Source organism: Hemibagrus wyckioides, linkage group LG15 (assembly GCF_019097595.1).
Source record: "Hemibagrus wyckioides isolate EC202008001 linkage group LG15, SWU_Hwy_1.0, whole genome shotgun sequence".
In the NCBI taxonomy this organism is placed as follows: Eukaryota; Metazoa; Chordata; class Actinopteri; order Siluriformes; family Bagridae; genus Hemibagrus; species Hemibagrus wyckioides.
In genome coordinates, this window is record NC_080724.1 from 23,698,566 (window position 1) to 23,716,984 (window position 18,419).

At 46.5% G+C, this 18,419-nt stretch overlaps 1 protein-coding gene across 1 annotated transcript in view; it reads right to left on the bottom strand.

Annotated features, from left to right (window-relative positions):
- Nucleotides 1–15,821, bottom strand: part of LOC131366411 (protein kinase C and casein kinase substrate in neurons protein 1-like) — a 62,888-nt gene extending 47,067 nt beyond the window's left edge. The window contains exon 1 of the mRNA XM_058410885.1: nt 15,672–15,821. The gene's annotated coding sequence lies outside the window, so the exon portion shown is untranslated. The remainder of the gene's footprint in view (nt 1–15,671) is intronic.
- Nucleotides 15,822–18,419: the final 2,598 nt, after the last annotated feature.

Below are 18,419 nucleotides of genomic sequence, written 5' to 3' on the forward strand. Positions count from 1 at the left end.
CTCCTGTGTTCCTCCCATGTTCTTCCTGTCTTCCTCCTGTCGTCCTCCTGTGTTCTTCCTGTGTTCTTCCTGTCTTCCTCCTGTCGTCCTCCTGTGTTCTTCCTGTGTTCTTCCTGTCTTCCTCCTGTGTTCCTCCTGTCTTCCTCCTGTGTTCTTCCTGTCTTTCCCCTGTGTTCCTCCTGTGTTCCTCCTGTGTTCTTCCTGTGTTCTTCCTGTCTTCCTCCTGTGTTCCTCCTGTGTTCCTCCTGTGTTCTTCCTGTGTTCTTCCTGTCTTCCTCCTGTGTTCCTCCTGTGTTCTTCCTGTCTTCCTCCTGTGTTCCTCCTGTGTTCTTCCTGTCTTCCTCCTGTGTTCCTCCTGTCTTCCTCCTGTCTTCCTCCTGTGTTCCTCCTGTCTTCCTCCTGTGTTCTTCCTGTGTTCTTCCTGTCTTTCCCCTGTGTTCCTCCTTTGTTCCTCCTGTGTTCCTCCTGTCTTCCTCCTGTGTTCTTCCTGTCTTCCTCCTGTGTTCCTCCTGTGTTCCTCCTGTCTTCCTCCTGTGTTCCTCCTGTGTTCCTCCTGTCTTCCTCCTGTGTTCCTCCTGTGTTCCTCCTGTCTTCCTCCTGTGTTCTTCCTGTCTTCCTCCTGTGTTCCTCCTGTGTTCCTCCTGTCTTCCTCCTGTCTTCCTCCTGTGTTCTTCCTGTCTTTCCCCTGTGTTCCTCCTGTGTTCCTCCTGTCTTCCTCCTGTGTTCTTCCTGTGTTCCTCCTGTGTTCTTCCTGTGTTCCTCCTGTGTTCTTCCTGTCTTCCTCCTGTGTTCTTCCTGTCTTTCCCCTGTGTTCCTCCTGTGTTCTTCCTGTCTTCCTCCTGGGTTCTTCCTGTCTTCCTCCTGTCTTCCTCCTGTGTTCCTCCTGTGTTCCACCTGTGTTCTTCCTGTGTTCCTCCTGTGTTCCTCCTGTGTTCTTCCTGTCTTTCCCCTGTGTTCCTCCTGTCTTCCTCCTGTGTTCTTCCTGTGTTCTTCCTGTCTTTCCCCTGTGTTCCTCCTGTGTTCCTCCTGTCTTCCTCCTGTGTTCCTCCTGTGTTCTTCCTGTCTTCCTCCTGTCTTCCTCCTGTGTTCCTCCTGTGTTCTTCCTGTCTTTCCCCTGTGTTCCTCCTGTGTTCCTCCTGTGTTCTTCCTGTCTTCCTCCTGTCTTCCTCCTGTGTTCTTCCTGGGTTCCTCCTGGGTTCTTCCTGTCTTCCTCCTGTCTTCCTCCTGTGTTCTTCCTGTGTTCCTCCTGTGTTCTTCCTGTGTTCCTCCTGTGTTCTTCCTGTCTTCCTCCTGTGTTCCTCCTGTGTTCTTCCTGTCTTTCCCCTGTGTTCCTCCTGTGTTCCTCCTGTGTTCTTCCTGTCTTCCTCCTGGGTTCTTCCTGTCTTCCTCCTGTCTTCCTCCTGTGTTCCACCTGTGTTCTTCCTGTGTTCCTCCTGTGTTCTTCCTGTCTTCCTCCTGTGTTCTTCCTGTCTTCCTCCTGTGTTCTTCCTGTGTTCCTCCTGTCTTCCTCCTGTGTTCTTCCTGTCTTCCTCCTGTGTTCTTCCTGTCTTCCTCCTGTGTTCCTCCTGTGTTCCTCCTGTGTTCTTCCTGTCTTCCTCCTGTGTTCTTCCTGTCTTCCTCCTGTGTTCCTCCTGTGTTCCTCCTGTGTTCTTCCTGTCTTCCTCCTGTGTTCTTCCTGTCTTCCTCCTGTGTTCCTCCTGTGTTCTTCCTGTCTTCCTCCTGTGTTCTTCCTGTCTTCCTCCTGTGTTCCTCCTGTGTTCCTCCTGTGTTCTTCCTGTCTTCCTCCTGTGTTCTTCCTGTGTTCCTCCTGTCTTCCTCCTGTGTTCTTCCTGTCTTCCTCCTGTGTTCTTCCTGTCTTCCTCCTGTGTTCCTCCTGTGTTCCTCCTGTGTTCTTCCTGTCTTCCTCCTGTGTTCTTCCTGTCTTTCCCCTGTGTTCCTCCTGTGTTCCTCCTGTGTTCTTCCTGTCTTCCTCCTGTCTTCCTCCTGTGTTCTTCCTGGGTTCCTCCTGGGTTCTTCCTGTCTTCCTCCTGTCTTCCTCCTGTGTTCTTCCTGTCTTTCCCCTGTGTTCCTCCTGTGTTCCTCCTGTGTTCTTCCTGTGTTCTTCCTGTCTTCCTCCTGTGTTCCTCCTGTGTTCCTCCTGTGTTCTTCCTGTGTTCTTCCTGTCTTCCTCCTGTGTTCCTCCTGTGTTCTTCCTGTCTTCCTCCTGTGTTCCTCCTGTGTTCTTCCTGTCTTCCTCCTGTGTTCCTCCTGTCTTCCTCCTGTCTTCCTCCTGTGTTCCTCCTGTCTTCCTCCTGTGTTCTTCCTGTGTTCTTCCTGTCTTTCCCCTGTGTTCCTCCTTTGTTCCTCCTGTGTTCCTCCTGTCTTCCTCCTGTGTTCTTCCTGTCTTCCTCCTGTGTTCCTCCTGTGTTCCTCCTGTCTTCCTCCTGTGTTCCTCCTGTGTTCCTCCTGTCTTCCTCCTGTGTTCCTCCTGTGTTCCTCCTGTCTTCCTCCTGTGTTCTTCCTGTCTTCCTCCTGTGTTCCTCCTGTGTTCCTCCTGTCTTCCTCCTGTGTTCTTCCTGTCTTTCCCCTGTGTTCCTCCTGTGTTCCTCCTGTCTTCCTCCTGTGTTCTTCCTGTGTTCCTCCTGTGTTCTTCCTGTGTTCCTCCTGTGTTCTTCCTGTCTTCCTCCTGTGTTCTTCCTGTCTTTCCCCTGTGTTCCTCCTGTGTTCCTCCTGTGTTCTTCCTGTCTTCCTCCTGGGTTCTTCCTGTCTTCCTCCTGTGTTCCTCCTGTGTTCCACCTGTGTTCTTCCTGTGTTCCTCCTGTGTTCCTCCTGTGTTCTTCCTGTCTTTCCCCTGTGTTCCTCCTGTCTTCCTCCTGTGTTCTTCCTGTGTTCTTCCTGTCTTTCCCCTGTGTTCCTCCTGTGTTCCTCCTGTCTTCCTCCTGTGTTCCTCCTGTGTTCTTCCTTCTTCCTCCTGTCTTCCTCCTGTGTTCCTCCTGTGTTCTTCCTGTCTTTCCCCTGTGTTCCTCCTGTATTCCTCCTGTGTTCTTCCTGTCTTCCTCCTGTCTTCCTCCTGTCTTCCTCCTGTGTTCTTCCTGGGTTCCTCCTGGGTTCTTCCTGGGTTCTTCCTGTCTTCCTCCTGTCTTCCTCCTGTGTTCTTCCTGTGTTCCTCCTGTGTTCTTCCTGTGTTCCTCCTGTGTTCTTCCTGTCTTCCTCCTGTGTTCCTCCTGTGTTCTTCCTGTCTTTCCCCTGTGTTCCTCCTGTGTTCCTCCTGTGTTCTTCCTGTCTTCCTCCTGGGTTCTTCCTGTCTTCCTCCTGTCTTCCTCCTGTGTTCCACCTGTGTTCTTCCTGTCTTCCTCCTGTGTTCTTCCTGTCTTCCTCCTGTGTTCTTCCTGTGTTCCTCCTGTCTTCCTCCTGTGTTCTTCCTGTCTTCCTCCTGTGTTCTTCCTGTCTTCCTCCTGTGTTCCTCCTGTGTTCCTCCTGTGTTCTTCCTGTCTTCCTCCTGTGTTCTTCCTGTCTTCCTCCTGTGTTCCTCCTGTGTTCCTCCTGTGTTCTTCCTGTCTTCCTCCTGTGTTCTTCCTGTCTTCCTCCTGTGTTCCTCCTGTGTTCTTCCTGTCTTCCTCCTGTGTTCTTCCTGTCTTCCTCCTGTGTTCCTCCTGTGTTCCTCCTGTGTTCTTCCTGTCTTCCTCCTGTGTTCTTCCTGTGTTCCTCCTGTCTTCCTCCTGTGTTCTTCCTGTCTTCCTCCTGTGTTCTTCCTGTCTTCCTCCTGTGTTCCTCCTGTGTTCCTCCTGTGTTCTTCCTGTCTTCCTCCTGTGTTCTTCCTGTCTTTCCCCTGTGTTCCTCCTGTGTTCCTCCTGTGTTCTTCCTGTCTTCCTCCTGTCTTCCTCCTGTGTTCTTCCTGGGTTCCTCCTGGGTTCTTCCTGTCTTCCTCCTGTCTTCCTCCTGTGTTCTTCCTGTCTTTCCCCTGTGTTCCTCCTGTGTTCCTCCTGTGTTCTTCCTGTGTTCTTCCTGTCTTCCTCCTGTGTTCCTCCTGTGTTCCTCCTGTGTTCTTCCTGTGTTCTTCCTGTCTTCCTCCTGTGTTCCTCCTGTGTTCTTCCTGTCTTCCTCCTGTGTTCCTCCTGTGTTCTTCCTGTCTTCCTCCTGTGTTCCTCCTGTCTTCCTCCTGTCTTCCTCCTGTGTTCCTCCTGTCTTCCTCCTGTGTTCTTCCTGTGTTCTTCCTGTCTTTCCCCTGTGTTCCTCCTTTGTTCCTCCTGTGTTCCTCCTGTCTTCCTCCTGTGTTCTTCCTGTCTTCCTCCTGTGTTCCTCCTGTGTTCCTCCTGTCTTCCTCCTGTGTTCCTCCTGTGTTCCTCCTGTCTTCCTCCTGTGTTCCTCCTGTGTTCCTCCTGTCTTCCTCCTGTGTTCTTCCTGTCTTCCTCCTGTGTTCCTCCTGTGTTCCTCCTGTCTTCCTCCTGTCTTCCTCCTGTGTTCTTCCTGTCTTTCCCCTGTGTTCCTCCTGTGTTCCTCCTGTCTTCCTCCTGTGTTCTTCCTGTGTTCCTCCTGTGTTCTTCCTGTGTTCCTCCTGTGTTCTTCCTGTCTTCCTCCTGTGTTCTTCCTGTCTTCCCCTGTGTTCCTCCTGTGTTCCTCCTGTGTTCTTCCTGTCTTCCTCCTGTGTTCTTCCTGTCTTCCTCCTGTGTTCCTCCTGTGTTCTTCCTGTGTTCTTCCTGTGTTCCTCCTGTGTTCCTCCTGTGTTCTTCCTGTCTTTCCCCTGTGTTCCTCCTGTCTTCCTCCTGTGTTCTTCCTGTGTTCTTCCTGTCTTTCCCTGTGTTCCTCCTGTGTTCCTCCTGTCTTCCTCCTGTGTTCCTCCTGTGTTCTTCCTTCTTCCTCCTGTCTTCCTCCTGTGTTCCTCCTGTGTTCTTCCTGTCTTCCTCCTGTGTTCCTCCTGTATTCCTCCTGTGTTCTTCCTGTCTTCCTCCTGTCTTCCTCCTGTCTTCCTCCTGTGTTCTTCCTGGGTTCCTCCTGGGTTCTTCCTGGGTTCTTCCTGTCTTCCTCCTGTCTTCCTCCTGTGTTCTTCCTGTGTTCCTCCTGTGTTCTTCCTGTGTTCCTCCTGTGTTCTTCCTGTCTTCCTCCTGTGTTCCTCCTGTGTTCTTCCTGTCTTTCCCTGTGTTCCTCCTGTGTTCCTCCTGTGTTCTTCCTGTCTTCCTCCTGGGTTCTTCCTGTCTTCCTCCTGTCTTCCTCCTGTGTTCCACCTGTGTTCTTCCTGTGTTCCTCCTGTGTTCTTCCTGTCTTCCTCCTGTGTTCTTCCTGTCTTCCTCCTGTGTTCTTCCTGTGTTCCTCCTGTCTTCCTCCTGTGTTCTTCCTGTCTTCCTCCTGTGTTCTTCCTGTCTTCCTCCTGTGTTCCTCCTGTGTTCCTCCTGTGTTCTTCCTGTCTTCCTCCTGTGTTCTTCCTGTCTTCCTCCTGTGTTCCTCCTGTGTTCTTCCTGTCTTTCCCCTGTGTTCCTCCTGTGTTCCTCCTGTGTTCTTCCTGTCTTCCTCCTGTCTTCCTCCTGTCTTCCTCCTGTGTTCTTCCTGGGTTCCTCCTGGGTTCTTCCTGTCTTCCTCCTGTCTTCCTCCTGTGTTCTTCCTGTGTTCCTCCTGTGCTCCTCCTGTCTTCCTCCTGTGTTCTTCCTGTCTTCCTCCTGTGTTCTTCCTGTCTTCCTCCTGTCTTCCTCCTGTCTTCCTCCTGTCTTCCTCCTGTGTTCTTCCTGTCTTCCTCCTGTGTTCCTCCTGGGTTCCTCCTGTGTTCTTCCTGTCTTCCTCCTGTGTTCTTCCTGTCTTCCTCCTGTGTTCTTCCTGTCTTTCCCCTGTGTTCCTCCTGTCTTCCTCCTGTGTTCTTCCTGTCTTCCTCCTGTGTTCTTCCTGTCTTCCTCCTGTGTTCTTCCTGTGTTCCTCCTGTGTTCTTCCTGTCTTTCCCCTGTGTTCCTCCTGTGTTCCTCCTGTGTTCTTCCTGTCTTCCTCCTGGGTTCTTCCTGTCTTCCTCCTGTCTTCCTCCTGTGTTCTTCCTGTGTTCCTCCTGTGTTCCTCCTGTCTTCCTCCTGTCTTCCTCCTGTGTTCTTCCTGTCTTCCTCCTGTGTTCTTCCTGTCTTCCTCCTGTGTTCCTCCTGTCTTCCTCCTGTCTTCCTCCTGTGTTCTTCCTGTCTTCCTCCTGTGTTCTTCCTGTCTTCCTCCTGTCTTCCTCCTGTGTTCTTCCTGTGTTCCTCCTGTGTTCTTCCTGTCTTCCTCCTGTGTTCTTTCTGTCTTCCTCCTGTGTTCTTCCTGTCTTCCTCCTGTGTTCCTCCTGTCTTCCTCCTGTCTTCCTCCTGTGTTCTTCCTGTCTTCCTCCTGTGTTCTTCCTGTCTTCCTCCTGTCTTCCTCCTGTGTTCTTCCTGTCTTCCTCCTGTGTTCTTCCTGTCTTCCTCCTGTGTTCTTTCTGTCTTCCTCCTGTGTTCTTCCTGTCTTCCTCCTGTGTTCTTCCTGTCTTCCTCCTGTGTTCCTCCTGTGTTCTTCCTGTCTTCCTCCTGTGTTCTTCCTGTCTTCCTCCTGTGTTCTTCCTGTCTTCCTCCTGTGTTCCTCCTGTGTTCTTCCTGTCTTTCCCCTGTGTTCCTCCTGTGTTCCTCCTGTGTTCTTCCTGTCTTCCTCCTGTGTTCCTCCTGTCTTCCTCCTGTGTTCTTCCTGGGTTCCTCCTGGGTTCTTCCTGTCTTCCTCCTGTCTTCCTCCTGTGTTCTTCCTGTGTTCCTCCTGTGTTCCTCCTGTGTTCCTCCTGTGTTCTTCCTGTCTTCCTCCTGGGTTCTTCCTGTCTTCCTCCTGTCTTCCTCCTGTGTTCTTCCTGTCTTCCTCCTGTGTTCTTCCTGTCTTCCTCCTGTGTTCCTCCTGTCTTCCTCCTGTCTTCCTCCTGTGTTCTTCCTGTCTTCCTCCTGTGTTCTTCCTGTGTTCCTCCTGTCTTCCTCCTGTGTTCTTCCTGTCTTCCTCCTGTGTTCTTCCTGTCTTCCTCCTGTGTTCCTCCTGTGTTCTTCCTGTGTTCCTCCTGTGTTCTTCCTGTCTTCCTCCTGTGTTCCTCCTGTGTTCTTCCTGTCTTCCTCCTGTGTTCTTCCTGTCTTCCTCCTGTGTTCTTCCTGTCTTCCTCCTGTGTTCTTCCTGTCTTCCTCCTGTGTTCCTCCTGTGTTCTTCCTGTCTTTAACCTGTGTTCCTCCTGTGTTCCTCCTGTGTTCTTCCTGTCTTCCTCCTGTGTTCCTCCTGTCTTCCTCCTGTGTTCTTCCTGGGTTCTTCCTGTCTTCCTCCTGTCTTCCTCCTGTGTTCTTCCTGTGTTCCTCCTGTGTTCCTCCTGTGTTCCTCCTGTGTTCTTCCTGTCTTCCTCCTGGGTTCTTCCTGTCTTCCTCCTGTCTTCCTCCTGTGTTCTTCCTGTCTTCCTCCTGTGTTCTTCCTGTCTTCCTCCTGTGTTCCTCCTGTCTTCCTCCTGTGTTCTTCCTGTCTTCCTCCTGTGTTCTTCCTGTGTTCCTCCTGTCTTCCTCCTGTGTTCTTCCTGTCTTCCTCCTGTGTTCTTCCTGTCTTCCTCCTGTGTTCCTCCTGTGTTCCTCCTGTGTTCTTCCTGTCTTCCTCCTGTGTTCCTCCTGTGTTCTTCCTGTCTTCCTCCTGTGTTCTTCCTGTCTTCCTCCTGTGTTCTTCCTGTCTTCCTCCTGTGTTCTTCCTGTCTTCCTCCTGTGTTCTTCCTGTCTTCCTCCTGTGTTCCTCCTGTGTTCTTCCTGTCTTCCTCCTGTGTTCTTCCTGTCTTCCTCCTGTGTTCTTCCTGTCTTCCTCCTGTGTTCTTCCTGTCTTCCTCCTGTGTTCTTCCTGTCTTCCTCCTGTGTTCCTCCTGTGTTCTTCCTGTCTTCCTCCTGTGTTCTTCCTGTCTTCCTCCTGTGTTCTTCCTGTCTTCCTCCTGTGTTCTTCCTGTCTTCCTCCTGTGTTCTTCCTGTCTTCCTCCTGTGTTCTTCCTGTCTTCCTCCTGTGTTGGCACGCCTTTACGAGCAAATGATTGATTTGCCATAACTGACCTGAATATTATTACATTATGGCACATGAGATGAGACATGATTAGATCACATTTTTATATTTAAACGTATATTGGAGAGTCCGACGTCCAAACCTGACACTGATATCAGAGTCTGATTACTGTCTGATACCTGACACCTAACTCCTGCTTCATATTATCCTTCAGATGGAAAATGGGCTTATTTTAGGAAATCATCTTCCCCAGACGGTCTGTGTGTCTCACACACACACACACCCTGTCACTGAGAGGAGACACAGCAGTGTTTGGGGTCTCCTGTACTCTTACACAATCACACACATGCTGTAAAAGGTCAGCGGTGTAACCCTGATGGACATCCACCTGAAGATACACCTCTCATTACACATGCAATCAGATAACACAAAACCCCCACGCTGTAGAGAGAGCAGAGTGAGTCAGCATGAAAACACACAAAAACACACAAGAAGATGAAAACAGAAACACACAGAAACATCTATCCATCCATCCTCTATACCCACTTTATTCCTAATCAGGGTCACGGGGGTCTGCTGGAGGCTATCCCAGTGCACATTGGGTGAAAGGCAGGGGAACACCCTGGAGAGGTCACCAGTCCATCACAGGGCCACACATAGACAGACAACCACACACACTCCGACAGAAATAACCAAAAAAAATACAAGATGCAAAGACTGAAATGTACACACACACACACACACACACACACAGTCAGATATTCCCTCAAGAGTACAGCTATAAATAGAGATTTAGGTTCTCACACACTGTGTCTCAGATCCTCACACACTTCACACACTTCTCATCTCTGGCTGTATCTCATGCACTGAGATTAAAATCCTAAACACTGTTGAATCTCTGCTCTGATCCACTGCGCTGGAATCTCTCAGCCTCAGCTTTGATTCTGTGGAGAAAAAACGTGTGTGTTCACATCACTGATGCCACGCCCATAACAACAACAACAACAACAACTTCATCAGGCTGTGTTTCAGCTTCTCAGGTGAAAGTAAAATTAATTTAAGCTATTATGTGTGAACAGACCCAAAACCCACAGCTGTAACATCTGGAAATGGATCTGGAAATGGAGAGAGAGAGAGAGAGAGATTCAGAGCAGCTCATGAGGCGTTTAAAAGCAGCTCCAGCTCCAGATGTCTCCTGGTCGTAACTTCCACATAAACACGGAGTTCTGCAGTAAGACTCATCATCACACCATCATAAACATCCCTGTTAGAACATTTCACGCTGCAGAACCACAGCAAAGTACCCGCAGAACAGAGGAAGAGAAAACTCTCTTTAACACACATGCTGACATCAACAAACATCTCAAAACCTCAAACACAGGTCTGATCTAGAGCTCTACCTGCTTCACTGTAGAACTCTGGAGAACCCTGGAGAACCCGCTAGCAGAACCTTTTCCTTCCTAATGAGGCTACAACAGCAGAATCTCTTTAGCAAAGTAAAAGTATTAAAACATCAGTCTAACGCTAACAAACATCACTGAAATTTCTCCTGAAGTTTTTTACATTTTCCTAAGCCACATTTTCCTAGAAGAGCTTTTAACTTCCTGTCTCTGCACACTTCCTTTCAGATCAGCTGCGGAATATTCAAGAACAATATTTCCAGCCACACCCACGTGGTTTACATGACATCAGTTCCAGTTTGGTCCTGTTACATTCCCGTTACAGCTTACAGTGCTTCTTCCTGTTCCTAATAATCTGACAAACACTACAGAGATGTACATGTTGTTATTAAACATTATAACACTGTTATTAAATTAATACTTTACAAAATGAATCAATTGTGAGTCGTGTCACTGAATCAAATAAAATATCAAATTATTACATGAGAATAATCATCACACTGCTCTCTGATTGGTGGATCAGGTGGTGATTAATTCTGATTGGTGGATCAGGTGGTGATTAATTCTGATTGGTGGATCAGATGGTGATTAATTCTGATTGGTGGATCAGATGGTGATTAATTCTGATTGGTGGATCAGGTGGTGATTAATTCTGATTGGTGGATCAGGTGGTGATTAATTCTGATTGGTGGATCAGATGGTGATTAATTCTGATTGGTGGATCAGATGGTGATTAATTCTGATTGGTGGATCAGGTGGTGATTAATTCTGATTGGTGGATCAGATGGTGATTAATTCTGATTGGTGGATCAGGTGGTGATTAATTCTGATTGGTGGATCAGATGGTGATTAATTCTGATTGGTGGATCAGATGGTGATTAATTCTGATTGGTGGATCAGGTGGTGATTAATTCTGATTGGTGGATCAGATGGTGATTAATTCTTATTGGTGGATCAGGTGGTGATTAATTCTGATTGGTGGATCAGGTGGTGATTAATTCTGATTGGTGGATCAGGTGGTGATTAATTCTCTCTAACAGCAGCTCTGACTGGAGCGCAGCTTTATATTAATGCACTCACTCTGATACCTTATCGTTTCCATAGCAACAGATCATTCACAGGAACATGAACAGTACACACTCCACATAAACATCAGGAGAAATGGGTGTGTATGATGTGGTGAAGGAGTCTCCAGTGTCAGTGCTGTGTATCAGTGTGTGTGTTTGTGTGTGTGTGTGTGTGTATCAGTCACGCTGGAAGTTCTCCACATCTTCAGGACAGAGGAGTTTAGTAACATGAGCAGCTGAGATTTTTGTGTGATGTTATTATGTAATAAAAGCTGTAATAGATGTTGAATAGATGTTGAGGTGTGAGAGGATTAACACACTGGGGGTCGGGCTGTTAGAAGGTAACAGTGACTCCACTTCATCACACTGTGAGGATCATTTTATTAGAACAGCGCCACACTGTGTTTAAATTCATGCTTTATTGATTTACAGACATGAGGAATTCAGGAGTCAGTTATGGGTGGGATTGTTAGAGTGGGTGGGGTTATGGGTGGGGTTTTGGTGTGTGTGGGGTTATGGGTGTGGCTGTTGGAGTGGGTGGGGTTATGGGTGTTGTTGGTGTGGGTGGGGTTATGGGTGTTGTTGTTGGAGTGGGTGGGGTTATGGGTATTGTTGGAGTGGGTGGGGTTATGGGTATTGTTGGAGTGGGTGGGGTTATGGGTATTGTTGTTGGTGTGGGTGGGGTTATAGTGGAGGGTGGAAGGGGTAGAAGTTAATGTTTAAATCTGTTCAGACGAGATGAGATTTGATTTGAACTCCACATCACTGTCACTTGTTGAAGTTTGCAGAGATTTTCAGCTACATAATCACCGCTACACAAAAACTGCACAATGAGTCGTTTCTATTTTGTAATTTTGTCTTTGTTATTTTTTTTTTTTTTTAAGAGTTTTTCAAGCTTTTTTCCTCTGTCCCCTCACGCGGCTGCTGGTCAGTGTACACAGATCTGATTGATGATTAGACGTCTCTCTTTATAGAGCAGAAAATCCAATGAACACAATCCCAGTGAAGGTCACTGAACAGACATTTCACTAGAGAGTAAAGGAGAGAAATGATTTTACACTGCTGTCACACACACACACACACACACACACACTCCTGCTGTACAGGTGGTTTACACTGTGTTTTGTGCCTCCTAACACTTCATAGCAGGGTGAAATGACAGCATCACGGCCGAGCCCTCACCCACACACACACACACACACACACACACACACACACATACCTCACTGACGGAGATCTGGAGGAACTGAGGGTCTGATCTCTGAGTCTGATCTGTGATCCACATGATGACAGAACCTCAGATCAGATATTTGTAATAAATTGAAGCTCTAAACACTGATTAAATGTGAAATGGTTCAGGACACGGTGAGTGAGGGAAGGGTTCTGAGGGTTTAAGGGTGAGTGTTTAAATGGTGGTCTAGAACACTGGAGTTTCAGACCTGAATCCAAGCCTGGGTGCTGCACTTGGTGTCAGTCACACTCATGTCTAGATGAGGAACAATACTAAATAAATCCAGAGTTGCTTTCCTGATGTGTAAACAATTAAACTCTAGTGAAAACTGCGTCTCAGAAGCTTCTCCTCAGTAAAACTCTGCTAACCTCAGAGATGTGAACTCCACAACAGGTCTTAAACCCTTTCTGTTCTGTAAAGAACCTTCAGGTCCCTGGTTTTTCATCATCATCATCATCATTAGATGCTGAAATAAACTGAATTATTATATTCAGTGATATTTACACTGGAAATGTTTTGCTATCCTGTTAAAGATTTATTCTGTTTCCTCAGGGAGGATCTCAGTGTGACTCCATACAGATAACACACCTCCAGCACATCCTATCATTTCACATTAACACTGTGTCACTCTTCATCACTGTTTACTGACTCATGTGTTAAGTTTCTTCACCATCCTCTCAGACTCACGTCCTTCTACAGCCAATTACAGGAACCCTGCTGACGGAGAGCCCTCTTCACAAAGAAACATCAATACTGACTTCAGTACCCTGGACAGCTCCAACGCAATAAACACCCACTTACAGTCTCACACACACACACACACACGGAAATACCAATTCACTGAAAACCACTGGATGAATGGGGACCTTAAAGGGCTGATGGGTCTTATCTGTGTGTGTGTGTGTGTGTTTTCTCCACACTGTTTATGGTCATATGTCTAACTGCATTATCTATAAACGGTTTCTTTAATGTGCAATTAATGCAGCTGAGAATCAATAAAAGTAAATCATCTTCACTCACTCTCTCTCTCTCACTCACTCTCTAACTCACTCACTCTCTCTCTCTCACTCACTCTCTCTCTCACTCTCTAACTCACTCACTCTCTAACTCACTCACTCTCTCTCTCACTCACTCTCTAACTCACTCTCTCTCTCACTCACTCTCTAACTCACTCACTCTCTAACTCACTCACTCTCTCTCTCTCACTCACTCTCTCTCTCACTCTCTAACTCACTCACACTCTTACTCACTCTCTCTCTCTCACTCTCTAACTCACTCACTCTCTAACTCACTCACTCTCTAACTCACTCACTCTCTAACTCACTCTCTCTCACTCTCTCTCTAACTCACTCACTCTCTAACTCACTCTCTCTCACTCACTCTCTAACTCACTCACTCTCTAACTCACTCACTCTCTCTCTCTCACTCACTCTCTAACTCACTCACTCTCTCTCTCTCACTCACTCTCTAACTCACTCACTCTCTCTCTCTCACTCACTCTCTAACTCACTCACTCTCTCTCTCTCACTCACTCTCTAACTCACTCACTCTCTCTCTCTCACTCACTCTCTAACTCACTCACTCTCTAACTCACTCACTCTCTCTCTCACTCTCTCACTCACTCTCTCTCTCTCACTCACTCTCTAACTCACTCACTCTCTAACTCACTCTCTCTCTCACTCTCTCTCTCACTCACTCTCTCTCTCACTCTCTCTCTCACTCTCTCTCTCACTCACTCTCTCTCACTCTCTCTCCCACTCACTCTCTAACTCACTCTCTCTCTCACTCACTCTCTCTCACTCTCTCTCTAACTCACTCTCTCACTCTCTAACTCACTCTCTCTCTCACTCTCTCTCTAACTCACTCTCTCTCTAACTCACTCTCTCACTCACTCACTCTAACTCACTCTCATTCACTCTCTCTCTCTCACTCTCTCTCTCTCACTCTCTCTCTCACTCACTCTCTCAGTCACTCTCTCTCTAACTCACTCTCTCTCTAACTCACTCTCTAACTCACTCTCTCTCACTCACTCTCTAACTCACTCTCTCACTCACTCTCTAACTCACTCTCTCACTCACTCTCTAACTCACTCTCTCTCACTCACTCTCTCAGTCACTCTCTCTCTAACTCACGCTCTCTCTCTAACTCACTCTCTCTCTCACTCTCTCTAACTCACTCTCTCACTCACTCACTCTCTCACTCTCTCTCTCACTCACTCTCTCTCTCACTCACTCTCTCTCACTCTCTCACTCACTCTCTCTCTCACTCACTCTCTCACTCACTCTCTCACTCACTCTCTCACTCACTCACTGTACAGACCTAAAGTGTGTGTTTGTTCTCACACAAGGCTCGTGTTAAACTGCATGTTACATTCAAAGCTTAGAACCATAACAGAACCTTTAAAGAACCCTTCAAGAGCATTTCCACAGAGCTGAGGGTCCTCTGAAACTGCTTCAACTCAGAACCCATTCTGTTAGAAACAACCTGTGGTTCTACATAACGCTTCCCTGAGAGGGACTAGTGAAGAACCCTTAAGAGATGAGTAATGTACAGGTAATGTACATGAGTAATGTACAGGTAATGAGCCAGGTACAGGTAAAGAGTCTGTGTAGAACCTTACAACAGAATGATTTCCTTTCAGAACCCACTCCAGGTAGAACCCCTAAAGATCCTGAAGGAGTCGAAGCGTTAAAAAAAAAAGAAATTAATGAACGATAAATTGGAGCTTGTAGCACACACTTCCCCTTAATCACAGAGTGTTTCTTCGAGGAGTCAGCTTCAAAACAATGTAGAACAAGTTACAGGGTTCTACCTTTAAGGATTCCAGAATAGGAACAAACAATGAGACTTTAAACATATTTATTTCCTATCTGCTTACATTTAATAAAGTCATCTGTCAATCATCCTTTGTGGGTGTGTCAAAGGTTCTCATTGGTTTAAAAACACTGCATACAGAACAGAGATCAGCGACAGAACCATGAACAATTACGTGTTTAGAACCGCAGCTGGTTTGGAGATAGAACACTGGTGTAGAAGTAAATCTCTGATCACACACACACACACACACACACACACACACACACAGTTTCATGCTGCTTATTACAACACAAAGCAGTGGAGCAATAATGTGCCTGTTATAATGTGCTATAAAGCTGTTACATAACACAGACAGGACGTCCTCAGTGCCTTTCTACACAACATCACTCCTCATTTTTACCCCCTGGGGCTTTATTCAGGGTTAGATATAACACAACACAACATCACATCACAACACAACACACGAGTCCACAGTTATCTCGGACAACAAATCATTCTCCAAGTGATATCAGAGGAGGTGTTTAAAAACAAACAAACAAACATATCACTCATTACATGGTAATTCTCATGGGTGCCAATACTTTTAGATAGATAGATAGATAGATAGATAGATAGATAGATAGATAGATAGATAGATAGATAGATAGATAGATAGATGTTTATCTGTTCTTCTCTCCCATGTGTCCTCTCATGGAAATTTATTACTCGGTGATTTTCACGGACGTTTGAAGGTGTCACGTGACCTGATTTATGCATCATTTATTTCTGTATATTTAATACGGGTTATATTTGAATGTTATAAATAACGGAGCGCGCGCGCAGCTCAGTGTTCGGGGTCTCGTGCTCATTAAATGCGTTATGTTGGACTGGGTGCCATTTCTTTCTGCCTTTCTCTCTCTCTCTCTCTCTCTCTCTCTCTCTCTCTCTCTCTGGTTGCTGGTGTTATTCTGCAGCTCTGCAGCCATTTATACAGCTGAAGGTTTACACACACGCACACACACACACACACACACACACCCCGAGGATTAAAAAGAAAAAAATCACTGAGCCCTTTTATCTCGCGCGAGTTTCATTCCGCTTCTTCCGTTTAGAAAAAAAAACATCCATCAAACATAACAAACGGAACCGGAACCATAGGACACCGGTACACAGACAACTCGCGGCTCATCACTCTCCGAATCATCCAAATGAAATCCATTTCCTTACCGATTAAATGGCGTTTTCTCCGCTGTGCGGTCGGAAGCGCGCGCAGCTCCTCTCCGTCGTAGAGACGCTACAGAAGGTGACCCTGGGTTCGCGCGCGCGCGCGTTCTGTGCGTGTGTGTGTGTGGCTCCCCGCATCCGCGAAAATCACGACGCGCGCGTGCTCCCGCTGGGTGGGAGGAGAAGAACGTGGCCAGTCTGTTAGCTCGTGCTCTTGATGAATAAAAACAACCTTTTAATCGAAGTTGAAATAATAATAATAATAATAATCTGTTAGTTATTCAGAAACAGACTCTTGCTCTCTGATTGGTGGATCAGGTGGTGATTAATTAGTTTAGTGAGGGGTAAGTGAGGGTTTAGTCAGGGGTAAGTGAGGGGATTAGTGTATTAAAATATTAAACTGCTGATTTTTCTCTGAACTTTTCCGTTAATGTTCAGATTATTTTGTGCAGCATCATGTTATTGACAGCGTTTTATAAGATTTACATCACACACGCGCGCACGCACACACACACACACAGGTGTCTGATGGTTTTATCAGGTGTTTTATGGAGTTGTGTCTTCATCAGTTTCATTTGTCTTCATCTCTGTTGAGGAAATAAATGAGGTGAGGAGGAGACGTAAGACTTATGTGTTTCTTTCAGAGCAGCTGATGACTGATGTGTCCTTCTTCTCAGTGTGTAATGACAATACTCTGTGTGTGTGTGTGTGTGTGTGTGTCAGGGTTTTTAATCGTCTCTCATGTCCTCAGAACTGTCCACTTCTTCATGAGAGCTAAAACACTGCTAGCTAATCACTCTCTCTCTCTCTCTCTCTCTCTCACACACACACACACACACACACACACCTGAGGAGTACATCTTCTGTTTGCAGAATTGTTTAGAGGAATCTGAGCCCGAATCTGCTTTTTTCTTCAGAATCATCTCTACTCTGTGATCTTCTCACGGTTCTGAATCTTAGAGCTTGTCCTTCAGATGAAAATATTTATTTGTGGTTATTTTGACTATTTCAGATTTCACATATCTACACTTTAATCATTCTCACACTTGAAACCTGAACTCATGACACAGGAACTCAAACTCAGGAATAAAAGATCAGCGGGAATAAAAAGTGACCTCAGTGTGAGACCAGGTCAGTCTGCACTGGAGCTGCGATGCTAATGTAGCTAACCGGTGATGGACGTGAAGACCGTCCAACAAAAAAAAAATTTTTTTTATAAAAACTGAAGTAAACAGCTCTGAGGCACAACTCGATAAATAAGGGAATAAATCTTTCCACACTCTTCCAGCTGATTCTCTCTCTTTCTCACGTCTCTCAGATTCACTCGAGCAAACAATTCACAATTAAAGACAATCATTAATGTAGTGTTGTAGTAAATAAACACTGTGATGAACAGAACGGAGGGAATAAAAGATGATTGAATTACTCCGGCACTGCCGCTAGGGGGCGCTGTTTACAGGCGTTTAAGAGAAACGTAATGAAACGAAGTGCTGTGTAATACTGTGTAAAACTTCACTGCAGCTGGGATGTGATGAAGATTAATACAGAATCAATTAATTGAATTGAATAATTAATGTAGAATAACAGTACACACACTCTGCAGTCACACTTCAGTGAAGTTCATCAAATCTCATGGATTATTGTTGAATTATATAGTTCCTGTTTACAGAAGGGTTTAATAAAGACAGACATGAGTATATAAAACTAATAAATATAATAATAACCTCCATGATATTGTTACAAATTGTTGGATGACGAGTCGTAAGCCAAGGGAACAGTTTAACAGGTGTGTCTTTACTTGAGATGTAGTTGTTGAATTTGGCTGCAAGAAGTTCTTTTTCGATTTGTGCATAATGCACTTCTGTCTGAGTCAGTGTCCGTGAGGCGTATGCGACTGGAGCACCTTCCTGAAGACATGCAGCTCCAAAGCCAAACTGGGAAGCATCGCAGGTGAGTGTGACAGGTTTTTGGACATTGTAGTATTTCAGGGTAGGTGGACTGGAAATCTCGTGCTTTAGATCATCAAAAGCATCCTGATGTTGTTTAAACCAGCACCATTCTGTGTTTTTGCAGGTCAACTCACGCAGGGGTGCGGACAGCCCAGTGAGGTTCGGTATGAATTTTCCTAAGTAAATAATCATACCCAGGAAGCGTTGCAGTGCAGTAACATTTTCTGGTGGCTGCATTTCCGTGATTGCTTTTGTTTATTCTTGGTCGTAGTCCCTTACTTGTGAAAATGTGACCCATATAGCTCACCTCACTTAGTCGGAATTTACATTTTTGAGGATTCAGTCTCAAGTTCACTTCACGGGCATGATCTAACACTCTCCTTAGATTTGCATCATGTTCCTCTTCGCCGTTTACACCCACAATGATGTCATCCACTATGACTGCGCATGGGTAGCCAGCAAAGATCTGTTCCATAGCATGCTGAAAAACTTCACTGGCTGAGTTAATGCCGAAGGGCATCCAAAGGAATCTGAATCTTCCAAATGGCGTACTGAACGTTGTCAGCAGAGAAGACTTGTGGTCCAGTGAGATCTGCCAAAAGGAGCTCTTGGCATCTAGCATATAGAATATTGTGGAATTTGGCATCTGTGCTGCCACCTCTTCGACTGTGCGCATGGGGTGATGTGGACATTTTAGGAACTTATTCAGGTCTCTGGGATCAATACACAGTCTGATTTCATCTGAGTTTTTCTTGTGAGTGGCCACCATGGATGATACCCAATCGGTCAGTTCAGATACAGG